Here is a 12,319-nt window from a genome sequence, read left to right as displayed (position 1 = left end):
GAATTTCTGGTAGACTTCAACCACCTTTCTATTGACCACACTACAACATTTTAGGCCTAAGGCCCACACTAAATCTTAACAACGCTTGTAAAGTGTAGCCTTAATTTTTAAGTTTTGACAACGGTAACATCATCAATATTTGTCAAGCGTGTTCTTTTGTGGTATAGGCTACAATTTTTAAGCGTAGCATATCATAATATAATTGGCAACACTTATTTATATATATGAATACACTTTTAATATGTGGTATTTTTATAATTTAAAAAACAACACTTTACAAGTGTGGCCATTATAAATTTCCTAAAATTTTGACTAAAATATTTTATTCCCTCCGACGTATTTAAGTCACTCTCTAATTTCCAATTGGCACCCAAAAGAAACTCATACAAAATAAATTAAAAATACTCTCACTATAAACAAATTTTGCGCCAAATATGCCCATATGAAAAATCTCACGCCTAAAGCCTACTTCCTCCTTCATCTTCTCATTTGGACTCATAAAATTCTCCATTGTAACCAGATTTGATCATTTTTAAAATCTTGTTGTCACTCCACATTTTTAGTACTTTGATGGATGCTGGTGATTTCCCTAATTTTTCTTCACCTTTATATGATAAACTTCAGTAATAGGTCGAATAATTTAAACATTGTTTGGAGGAAGAATGGATATTATGGTAGTCAATACTTTGTTCGCATATATTCGAGAAACTGGAGAAATAGTTTGAAGAATTTCGACATTGTTTTGAGAAATTAGGGGATATACGGGTCTGGATAATCGGGAGATTTACGGGTCTAGATATGGGTTCTAACGACGAAGACAGATTCAATCACTATGCTCATAAATGGCGACCTTCTTCTGTTCATCAGTTTGCCCGGTTGATGGTCTTCGAAAATCATTATTTATATGACTTTATTTTCATTTTATGAGATTTTGAATCGTTAGTTGCAATTTTAATTCTAAATAATCTGCACATTTTCTAAATTGAGCTTCATTATGTTACATATAATATTAAACTTGGTGCCCATTTAATCTGGCTTAGGTGTTCTGGAATGGTTTTGTAGATTGTCTTTTGAAATGTTTGTGCTTCATTGTTTTCTTTTAGTTTATTTTTTTCTAAGTATGAGTTAGTTGCTTTCTTTTTGAGATAGTATGTACATTAGAGATTGAAATGTTTATTTGAAAGCTCGTAAATGTCTTAGGAATTGTCTTCAATTAGATAACAAAGTCTAATTTGTTTTTGGTAACAGAACAAATTCATGATGTGGCGTTGTAGATATAGTAACAAACCACTTACAATTATCATTAATAATCGTACTATGCCTTTTGTAATCAATTGTACTGGCAAAGTTTGAGTTTCCAAAAATATTCGTAGCGGTGGGAACATGATACTTAAAATCAGAACAGATCCATATAGCCGACTAAGACTTGTTTGGTACTGACGCATATTAGTATAAATAGGAAAAGTTTACAATGTTGCACGACATGCTTTGATCATGTCCATTGAAATTCACTCTTCCTTTGAAGATCGGGATAAACTAGTTTCAATAGTGAAAATTGATGATGTGGTAAAATTATTATTGGCTTTCTTCTTAGTAGAAAGGAGATTATGGGTGTTTGGATCAAAGCCTTGAGAAATAAGGCTTTTTGTGATGCAAGAATTCAAAAAAATTGTCACTTCATTATCAGTTCTACCAGGTAAGTATTTCGCTATTTGTGACCTTCTACTTCCCAAGATTATGTGTAAATCAATTATAATACATTCTTCTTGTTCACTAAAACAACCCCTTTTAAGATCTGGCATTACAAAATTTATCCACCTTAGCCTGCAACTAGTTTAGGAACAGAACTCCAGCAGGAATGGCCATGGGTGTTGATGTGTTTATGAGTTTTTCATCTTCTTCAGTAGACCAAAGACCTCTCTTTACTTTCTGTTTACTACAGTAGTGATGACACATTCTCAATCTCCTCATCCTTTTTTTATTTACTTTTTCCTTCTCATATCACCTGCACCTATCTATATACTACTAGCCCTGCCTCTATGCTTAATTTGTTTCAAGTGTCGAAGTCGCGATTTTTATTAAAAGGTTCCAAAGTATGTGCATAAAAGAACTAATGTTTACTCTTAAATATATAGTGTAATTTTTCATCTATAACACATGTCTGGTTCGGTCCTTGTCTGTTCAAAAGCAAAATATATTGTCTTTATTTTTATAGAAGCTGTAGTCAACGACCCCGAAATGAGCTAAAGTCTGGCATACACATTCTTGGGGCTATAAATGTGATATGTTAGGAAACTTATGACAAATTCCTTACTTCACACGAAGGAAGTTAATCTTAGTTCCCTCATGTTAAATCTCACTGAATTAGATTTTAAGTTGCATCACGATATTTATGCTCTAGACCTGCGGAATCCAATATTTTATGCTTTGTGTATGATGAATTCCTTTGATTGATGTCTCAGTTGTAACTCTCTCTGGCACTGTGTTGAAGCTATATTTTTTTCCTATTTAAATAACTACTCCCAATTATTTCTTCATCTCAATTCTTGAAGAAATTCCATGACCAATAGAACTCTGCTCTACAGTTTTAATGTTTTCTTTTGTGGCTTATGACGTATGTTGTGCCTTCTATCTCGTGCTATATTATTGATTTTGTTCAAAGCTTTGACATCTCCACTGAATATTGTCATATACCAGTTGCAATTAGACATCGTTCTGTTTAGCTTAGACATCTGCATTGCATATTCCTCCACCAGTTTGTAATTACGTAGTTTGGTTTCTGAATAATTCAAATAAATTCTAATAGGTTTGGTACCCAATATTATATTTGAAGCCACACTCTATTGGATTAAGTTGAAAATTATTTTAATTCAAATGCAAGCACCTTCACTATAATGACTATTACTAAGCCTCAATCCCCATAAAAAGATAGTGTGATACTTTCAAGTACTGCAGTTTTGCTGCTAAGAGAATTGTATAGTGCAGTTGGTTTCTTAACTATAATACTTCCAACTTTTTCGTTCCACGCGTGCATGGGTTCTCTTCTATGGTGTTCAATAACGTGAACATATCTCACACTTGAAACTCATTAACGTATGTTATGATGAACCAAAGTAGCTCCGAAGTTTTGGTATTAACTAGCAAAGTGATTTCTTTTGAATGTGAGTCTTTGGTGTAAATCTTGTCTTGCTTGTTCCATCTGCCAGTAAAAATGCTTTTAGTCTAATCACGATAAGAAGTGACAAAAATATTCTTATCACTTCCTAATTGTTCGCAACATCATCGTATATGCAACCTTTCTGAATACAACTTCTAAAAGGGAATAGAATAATTTTTGGTGATTTATTACAGACTGTTATGGAAGAAGGGTAGAAATTATTGGAAATGTACAATTTTATTTGTTTTTTTTTATATTTGAGATTACCTATTTTTATTATGGGTGTTAACAAACAGGAAGGGTCTTTTAAGTATAGTAATAGTGAGTACAGTATGTACATCACTCCGTACTTTTTCTCCAAATTATAATTCGTTACTTGCTGCGCGTATGATGGTTGGAGATGGAGTTGGTGTTGTACCTGTTTGTGAATCTTGGTTTCTTGAATTTGTGGCTTCACAAAACAGGGGAATGTACACGATTATCTGTAGAGGTTTTTGGACAATTGAAACAATACTTGATGTGTTATTAGCACTGGTAAATTATATATCATTTGGAATTATCTTTGTGTGTCATTTGGATTAGTTTTTCTTTGATGTTTCCTAACTTATGGATCTTCTATTATAACGTGCCTTCCAAATAATATCATTTGTTTGAGGCTTTATTAGCACTGCTAAATTATACATCATTTGGAGTTATCTTCTGTGTGTCTTTTGGATTAGTTTTTCTTTGATGTAATGTTCCTTCAAATAATGTCATCTGCGTATAGAAAAGCAGAAATAGCTGGAAAAAATAGAACTCTTTAGCAGTTCTTCTTCTGCAAGAATGAACTACTGCACAATTTACTTCTGATTCATTGTGCTGCAAGCAATATTCTTTCTTCTAAGCTTGAGGGTTGTACAATGCTGACAAAATAGTAAAGGTTGTTAGATGTCACAAAAATTTTGCCGTAATCTCATATATTCTTATTGGTTGATATGTTGCAGATGATTATGCCAAGATTGGGATAGAGGTGGCTACTAGCTTTATCATCCACACCATCATTTGTAGAAATTTTGTTATTTGTATATCGGCTTCACATCGTTCACTACTTTCTCATACCTTTTGAGTGTTCATGCTTGTTTTGTTTTTCTCAGGAATGCCATAATTTTCCTCTTTGTTTTTGTTTTTTCGGACAAGGGCCTAAAATACCCTTAAAGTATTGAAAATGATACAAAATTACCCTTCATCCACCTATTGGCTCCAAAATGCCCTTTTCATCCACCTATTGACTCCAAAATACCCTTGTCATCCACCTTTGGGTTCAAAATTGACCATTTTTTAATTGTTTTAAAATTAAACTCTTTATATATTATTTTAAATACTGGACGTTCAACTATTAATTATAAATTTAATTTATTAATATAATTTATAAACCAATCCACTACCCACTCATTACTAACTAAACCTCACTCAATTAATAATTCAATTATAATATCAAAATTGTCATAAACACTACTAAAACACGATGAACTTATAGATTACTGAAAATGACATTAAGAATTATTCGAGTCCGAATCGAAGCCCCAATTAAATTTAGGTTGAGCCGCTTATTTAGGAGGACACTTTCTTTCAAAATTGAATTAGAAATTTATGATTAAAGGTAAAGAAATAATACGTCCCGAATTAATTCATGCACTTTTTTAAATATAATTTTATAAATATTTATGATTTATTTTAAAACATTTAATATATTATTTTGAAAAAAAAGTTACCTATGAAGTAACATCACATAATTGAGACGTAAGAATAATTAAGATGAACATAGTCAGACTTTTAAGTTTATCGGTGATTTTTATGTAGCCACTTGAATGTATGATAATTTACTTCTATATTTTTTAAAAACACTCAATTGGCAGTAGCTTGCATTAATAATGTGACGGGTTCATTAATTTAGAGGGATTTAATTAGTAGTGGGTGGGTAGTGGATTGATTTATAAATTGCACTAATAAGTTAAATTATAACAAATAGTCGAGCGCCACGTATTTAAAAAAATATTTAAATAGTTTAAATATAAAACCGTTAAATAAGTGGTCAATTTTGAACCAAAAGGTGGATGACAAGGGTATTTTGGACCCAATAGGTGGGTGGGAAGGGCATTTTGGAGCTAATAGGTGGATGAATGGTAGTTTTGTACCATTTTCAATACGTTGAGGGTGTTTTAGGCCCTTTTCCGTTGTTTTTTCATTTACTAACTTAATTTCCTCTTCTTCTGCAGGGGAGAACTTAGAAATTGAGCTTTCTAGAAGCTAGGGATCATCAGACAAATAGCTCGCTGGAGTATTAATGTCATTTTCAAATAAGGATATCTGTTGCATTTTGAGTTGCCTTCGTTTGGAAGCAACAGACAAATAACTCTTTGCATCTATCCTATTTTGCAATGGTTATATTTGCTTTATTTTCATTTGTGTAAAACTCTTCTCTTTAATCTATTGTTAGTTTCTTTGGAATACTAGTGAATCTATCCAAACAAAAATTATTATTTTTCAATTAGAAATTGTGGCTATAAAAAATTCTAGACAATGTTGCCACTCTTTGAAAGTATGGCTAGAGGGATGCCATTTATATGGATTATTGATTATAAAGTGTAGTATGTACATATAAAAAGGCAACACTTTTTAAGTGTTGCTGTTGAAGACGTACAAGAAGCTACACTTTTAAAGTGTGGCCAATAACAATTCAAAGGCTACGCTAGGAAGTGTAGTTTTATTGTATAAAACTTTTGCCATGAGATGGCACAAAGTGTGGGCCTTTGTACCTCATTGGCCACATTTTTTATGTGTAGCCGCTACAGTAACACTTGAAAAGTGGCAAAGGTTGCGCCCTTTTAGGACACCCCCGAAAAAGTGTTGCCCAAATTCAAAAAGTGTTGCCTTTAATTGAATTTTGCTAGTTAAGGCAACACCTGAAAGCCTAAAATGGTGTAGTGCCAACCTCATTCCAAGTCTTAGCTTTCTTGTTTCTGTACTCCTCTTTGTCCCTCAACTTTTCCTTTTCCACTTGTTGCACATAAAACATCAGCCTGGCTATGTCCATGTCGCCTATCAACGTTGCAGCCCTACCTTCTTTACTTTAAGCACGTTCCAAACCAGTGACAAACAAATTCGTCCTACTCCTCATATCCTTAACCATCTCCGGAGCATAGCGAGACAGTTGGGTGAAACTTAACCCATACTCATGCACAATTGAGGAATCTTGTTTCAAAGTAAGGAACTCCCGTACCTTTGCTTCATTAAGTTCTCGGGGAAAAGAACCTCCCCAAGAAGGCTTCTTCGAAACAAGCCCAACTTGGATGTGGTGCATCCTCAGCTTTACCATCCTTCCATTGATCAAACCAGGTTCTAGCCACACTCTTTAGTTGATATGAAGCTAACTTAACTCTCTCTGAACTAACCATATGCATTACATCGAACACCTTCTTCAACTCTTCCACAAAATTTTTGGGTCCTTAGTAGAGCTCGAACTAGTGAAGCTTGGGGGATTCATCCTCAAGAATTTCCAAATTCTCAAAGTGTCAGCCCCTTCTTGTCGAGCTCATCTTTGTTTCCCGACTTGGTTGGTCACAATTTAACTCAACATTCGAATAACCTCAGGGAACTCAGCATTAGTAACCTCTCCTTGAGGTTGCACTTTAGGAACACTCGGTAACTCCTGTTCCTGAGCTTCTACATTTCTCCTAGCTGGACGATATCTTACTACTCTTCATGGAGACATTGTTATCTGAAACACGCGCAAGAACGAATTAGAGAGACTTAAAGAGATGAACTCTAACGCACGAAACAAATACGAAAGAAGTTTGAAATTCCTAAATGTTGTGGTCTCCTAATCATAAAATGTGGAGCGCTTCACACCAACGACTAAGAATATACATATAAGGCTTCATAGACTCCCTAGGACTCTTGAACTCTTTGCTCTGATACCAAGTTTGTCACACCCGGAGCCTACACCAGGGACGTGACTGGCACCAAATGACCATTATTGGCCTTGAGCATACCCTTTGCCTGACTTACTTAACTCAGCGGAAGACTCAACTCAACTCAATCAAGAAATAGAGCATGGTTAAAATAATACTTAATATGATAATCTGGCAAAAATGGCAGCTAGGTCTCAACACTTGAACATATGAAATTATAAGGCAAACAGTATTCCAAAACTAAAGTACTAACTGTCTATGAAGCCTCTAAAATGACTGAGATGGATGTTTGGACAGACTCCACAACATCCTAATGAACTAAACTAGTAAAGAAAATGAAAAGTATGTCATCCGGAATGCAAGGAGTCTCACCACTGACTCTGGAGCTCAAACTGGATCAAAAAAGCATTACGTGCTAATCCTGGTTGTCTGCGTCTTCATCATAAGGCGATGCAGGCCAACTGACATCAATACATTGAATGTACGAGTATGTGAGATAAAATTCTAAACACAACTATAATGCTCGAAATGGATTAACGATGAACTTACCTTGGCTATGCTTGACTAATAAGACAACCACTCAACATAAAGCAATAAAGACATATGCAATCTATATAAAACTGGTAAAACAGTGTAAACGATTAGTTCATTAAAGCTAAAATAATAATAAACTCAAATTTACTTATATATGAAAGTAATATAATTTATGTGGCAGTTTCTCTAACTGAAAACCACCACTATGAGCCTCAGTGAATATACAACATCTCGCCACGCTGCCAGAACTGTCCTATACTTTGGTGTCGCATAAGAAATTCTCGACTAAGTGGATCCATTAGCTAACTTGATCATCTAAAAAGTATAACACCCATGATTGCTACATGGTTTAGATGGAGACTTGACTTAATCTGACTCTCATCCCCACATCATTGTTTAATACTACTCCCAATGCTCTTAAAATAGCCTCTTCCTCTGAGTTCCGATAATTTGCTCAACTCTTTTTTTAGTTTCAAAAAGCCCCTCTTGGAATCAATGTTCCCCTTTTTGATTCAAAAATCTTTTGTAACTCTTAGTTTCCTCTTGACTTAAATGTAAAAACATTTATGGAATTCCTTGGAAATTCCCTTATATCTTTTGAGAAATGAACTCGACCTTTACTCTTTCTTTAACTCTAATCTTGAGCCTTAAAACGAAATTAAAATTTTTAAGTAAGACTCTGAGAACTTTGAAATTTTTTACTTTAACTCACTTTATAGCTTTAGACTTGACTTCTTACTTCCTTGACATTGAAACTAACTTCCCATGAATTTGGATTATGGATTCAAGGATAATGATCTCTTGTTTATGGATGATTTCATGATGTTTAGATGTACTTTAGAGTGTTTGAATCAACTTGGAATGATAGGTACATTACGTAGGAACTAGTATGAAACGGGGTCTCCAGGTGACCTTGGCGCTCAGAGAGGCGCGGAGTGCCAGAGCCTATCAGAAAGACTCTAGACTGAGGCGCTCTAGCTGGCGCGGTGCGCCAGGGCCTGTCAGCCAGTGTCTGCCCAAAGGGGCTTTGGCATGCGTGGCAGCCCAAGGGGTTTCAGACGGGAACTCCAACTTTTCTTCTCCGTTTTTCATCGACAAACCTCTTAAACTTCCATGGATCCCACCACACACACTTATGACTTCTAAATACCTCATTACCCAATAGATTAGACCCAAAAACTGTCCGGAAACATGAATCATGTCTACTCGATATGGACAACAATTCAACCAACAAGAATTTCACAATTTTTCATGAAGAATTTCCATATTCATTGTTCAATAAACACAAACATTTCTAAATTGAATCGAATTGGAGTGTGGGTAAAAGGAACCAACACTAAATGATCTTGCCATACCTTAATAATGATCACCCCCGACGAAGTCCACGCAACAATTGTTGGCGTTCTAGCTTCTTCATTCCTTTCCCTTCTTTTCTCCTCTTCTTTTCTCTTCTTTCAAAACCCTAATTTGTTTTCTAAAAGCGTGAACTGAATAGGATCAGCTTAGACCCCAACTTATTACCCTAAAATGAAACTGAGTAATTGGGTAAGGAAAAGACCAAAACGCTCTTTAAAAATTCGGATTGGTCTTTCCTCAATCCAACAACCCAACTTCCAAAAATCATATGTCCCTTATACGACCTCGAAATGTTGCAAACTCGGTGCCCTTGGAAAGATCTTCCCAATTTCTTTCTATCTATATAAAGAACTCACCCTAAATCCCCCTGAGCTAGAAGTTATGGACGTTTAAAAATGACCAAAACTCACTTTTAAAATTTGGAAATTTTCCAGATTTCTCGATTTATATCCATAAATGATTATTCTTAGTTTCTTAGCTAATTCCTTGTTGTTTCAATTTACGAGATGTTACATAACACATGAAAAATGTCTTAAACTATCACAATTTAAAACATAATTCTAAGTAGCTACAACTTTCACAATCCCTTGAGAAACGACCCCAACCCTTTGTTGGGTTTCTTTACTAGCTTCGATTTATAGACACTCAAACTGTTGGTTAGTATTGTTGATCACAAAATATAAAAAGATACACATATTGAAGCATCACAAAAAATTTAGTCTTTAGAATACTAAGTTCCCATATATCATTTTAAAGAAAATGAACTTTATTCTTACTTTGTACTCAACTCAAAGCTTAAGTCTCAAAACAAAGTTAAAACATTTATAAAAGACTTCTTAAAATATGTTTAATGACGAATTATTGTCGTGAGACTCGATTCAAGGTTTTCAATAACCATAGATGAAATATCAATACTTTGAATTCAAGAGCTCTAAGGTACTTCTCAACTCAAGATTGTTCTAATTATATGGTTCATACACAATTATGTGAATGAACAAGTCAACTTAAGGGTTTCATGTGTAACATGTAATAGTGCCATGATTATAAATATAATCGTATAAGGTATTAGGAATTCAATATTCAAGACTTAGAGCTTAAAGATACTACTCCTCTCAAAGGTACTGAATTGACGGAGTTCATGTAGAAGTTATAACCATGAAGGACTCAACTCGAAGGTCTAAATAACTACATAAAACTCATGTGTACAACTCCTCTCATTCACTAACTTACTTCCTCAAAACTTTGCTCAAATCGATAGTTGATCTCAAAAGGATTCACAAAGGAATTTATTGACTTTCTTGAACTCTACTCCTAACTCTCTCTTGAATTTGAATTATGAATTATGAATTATAGAGTTATGGTATATGATATGAATTATCTCGCGATGACATTGTAGACTCATGAATACATTCTCCTTACTGTCATGCTCACTTACTTGAGTATTGAAACAAGTTACTGGAAGTTGTAGAAGACTCGTCAAAAGGACTCAAAAGGATTCTCTCAAAAGGTCCATAAAAACTCTCAAAAACATAATCTTAAGTTTACCTTGAATTTGAATTATTAATTCAAGATTATGATTCATGTTATAAATGATTTCTAAGTAATTAGAAGTAGTTTAAAGTGTTTAAATCAAAAGGGATGAAGATACACTTTAAATGAGCTCAAACTAGAAGTATTTTAAAGTGTATAAAATCAATAGGGATGAAGATACACTTTAAATGAGCTCAAACGGGACAGCCGAAAGAAAAAGAGTGGGGGCAGGCGACCTTGGTACTTTCCGGGTGAGGGGCGCCATCCCCTAACTTCAGAAACTACATATGTTCACACTTCAGGTGCGCTTCTCTAACCCCTTGGGAAAATCTGGGGTGCGCCACTGTAGCCTATCCGTAAGCAAAGTTTCAACAAATTTTGCCTCTCGTTTTCTGACCCTAAATCTCTTTTAGTCTATTTATTTTGCCATTTTTTTCTTAGCTTCAATTACCCAACCTAATTACACACTAATCCACTAAAAAATAGTCAAAACATTCAATTTCATTTGAAGAAAACATCAAAACCCCAACAAAACAAGATTTAGAATGAACTTCAAGAACACTTCTCTAGACCAGAAATCCTTCAACTTATTAGAGTGAAATCATGGGAAAAAATAACATTACCGGCGTGTGGGTGAACATCACAACACTATATAAGCATACAAAACTCTTAGGGATTAGACTCATAGCAAAATTCTTCAACAAGACGCAAGAATCTCAATGAACCCTTGATCCTCTCCTCTTTTCTCCTCTTTTCTCTTCTTGAACTCTTAACTAACCCCTTCGAGGAATACTTATTTCCCATGTACAACTTTGAAGAAAAGACTTCAACTTTACACTAAATTGAACTCAAAACTTAAGTCGTAAAACAAGTTAATACTTTAAGTAAAAGTCTTATGAAACATGAAATGAACTTCTTCACCTTATGTTTACTCTTTACTCTACTTGATCTTTATGCCTTATAACAAAGTTATAAGCATTTGCAAAGGACATTCTCAAAAGACACTAAGAACTTTCTAGACTTGGCTCTTACTATCCTTGAATTTGAAGTTGAGTGATTTTTATATGTTTAGAAGTCATTTAGAGTAGTTAAAATCAATAGGAAGTGTTGAAAAACTTTAGAAAGACATAGACAGACTAAATTACGAAACCTTGATGAAAAACGTCGATGAAGGTGCATCCGTGGCGCAATGGGCCCACCATAAAGTTCAGAGGGCCCATTTGGCGCACGGCAAGTGCTCCGCCCACCCTCTGGCGTAGATGGGGCACGCGGCGTTTGGCTTTCCCTATGTGACGCCTAAAATGCTTTCATCTCATTTTCTGACCTTAAATCGTTCTAATTAATTGTCTTTTCTCAAATTCATTTATCTTTTATTTACCCACATCATATACACAAGGATCATACCTAATGAACTCAAGAAAAAACACTTTCTACATCAAGAAATTCATAAATCTCAAGTCATATTCATAAACGAAAACAATTCAAGAACAACCGTTAAGAACATTCAAAGTCCAATCGTTTTAGAACTATATTATGTTGAATAAAAAATTCTTTATGAGTGGGTGAACAAACCCAACATTATGATATACCTACATACCTTTTTAGGGATCACCCCCGACAAAATCTACAAGATAACTTCGACGATCTCGACAAATCTTGAACGCCCTTCTCCTTTTGCATCTTTTCTCAAAAGCCTAACTCTTTTTGTAAAAGTGTAAATTGATCTAAGTCAGCGTAGAACTTTAAATCAATTACCAAAAAAGAAATAATTAACAGGGTAAGGAAAAGACCA

At 34.5% G+C, this 12,319-nt stretch overlaps 1 pseudogene; it reads right to left on the bottom strand.

The window, feature by feature from the left end:
• Positions 1-1,227: 1,227 nt before the first annotated feature.
• LOC107019320 lies at positions 1,228-1,956 on the bottom strand (annotated as a pseudogene).
• Between the last annotated feature and the right edge of the window lie 10,363 nt (positions 1,957-12,319).

This window comes from Solanum pennellii, chromosome 1, assembly GCF_001406875.1.
Source record: "Solanum pennellii chromosome 1, SPENNV200".
In the NCBI taxonomy this organism is placed as follows: Eukaryota; Viridiplantae; Streptophyta; class Magnoliopsida; order Solanales; family Solanaceae; genus Solanum; species Solanum pennellii.
This window is presented reverse-complemented; position numbering and strand designations above follow the sequence as displayed.